Below are 1,346 nucleotides of genomic sequence, written 5' to 3'. Positions count from 1 at the left end.
CTCATGAGATCATTGTATTGAAGTACATGGGAGAGAGATGAACCACATAGCTACCGGTACAGCCCCTTAGCCTCGATGGAGAACTACTCCCTCCTCATGGGAGACAAGCGGCGTTGATGAAGATGGCGGTGGTGTCGATGGAGATGCCTTGGGGGCACTTCCCCGTCCGGCGGCGTGCGGAACGAGAGACTCATGTCCCCCGGATCTTGGCTTCGCGATGGCGGCGGCTCACGGAAGGTTTCTCGTAGCGTGGCTTTTCCGTATCGAAGATTTAGGTCGGGAGGCTTTAAATAGGCGAAGAGGCGGAGTCGGAGGGGCTACGGGGCCGCCACACAATAGGGCGCGGCCCCCTAGGCCGCGCCGCCCCATGTGTGGGCCTACGGCTCCTCTGCGGTCCCTCTCGGGTGTTACGGAAGCTTCGTGGAATTATAAGATCTCTGGGCGTTGATTTCGTCCAATTCAGAGAATATTTCCTTACTAGGATTTGAAACCAAAAACAGCAGATGACAGGAACTGGCACTTCGGCATCTCGTCAATAGGTTAGTTACGGAAAACGCATAATAATGACATAAAGTGTGTATAAAACATGTGAGTATCATCATAAAAGTAGCATGGAACATAAGAAATTATAGATACGTTTGAGACGTATCAAGCATCCCTAAGCTTAGTTCCTACTCGGCCCTCGAGTAGGTAAGCGATAACAAAGATAATTTGCTTAAGTGACATGCTATCATAATCTTGATCAATACTATTGTAAAGCATATGAGATGAATGAAGCGATTCGAAGCAATGGTAAAGACAATGAGTAAACAAGCCGAACCATATAACAAAGACTTTTCATGAATAGTACTTTCAAGACAAGCATCAATAAGTCTTGCATAAGAGTTACTCATAAAGCAATAAATTCTTAGTAGAAAGCTTTGAAGCAACACAATGGAAGATATAAGTTTCAGCGGTTGCTTTCAACTTCAACATATATATCTCATGGATAACATGCTATCATAATCTTGATCAATACTATTGTAAAGCATATGAGATGAATGCAGCGATTCGAAGCAATGGTGAAGACAATGAGTAAACAACTGAATCATATAGCAAAGACTTTTCATGAATAATACTTTCAAGACAAGCATCAATAAGACTTGCATAAGAGTTACTCATAAGGCAATAAATTCTTAGTAGAAAGCTTTGAAACAACGAAAAGGAAGATATAAGTTTCAGCGGTTGCTTTCAACTTCAACATGTATATCTCATGGATAATTGTCAACACAAAGTAATATAACAAGTGCAATAGGTAAACATGTAAGAATCAATGGACACAGTTGATACAAGTGTTTGCTTATAGG

Source organism: Lolium rigidum, chromosome 3 (genome assembly GCF_022539505.1).
Source record: "Lolium rigidum isolate FL_2022 chromosome 3, APGP_CSIRO_Lrig_0.1, whole genome shotgun sequence".
Lineage (NCBI taxonomy): Eukaryota > Viridiplantae > Streptophyta > Magnoliopsida > Poales > Poaceae > Lolium > Lolium rigidum.
This window is presented reverse-complemented; position numbering follows the sequence as displayed.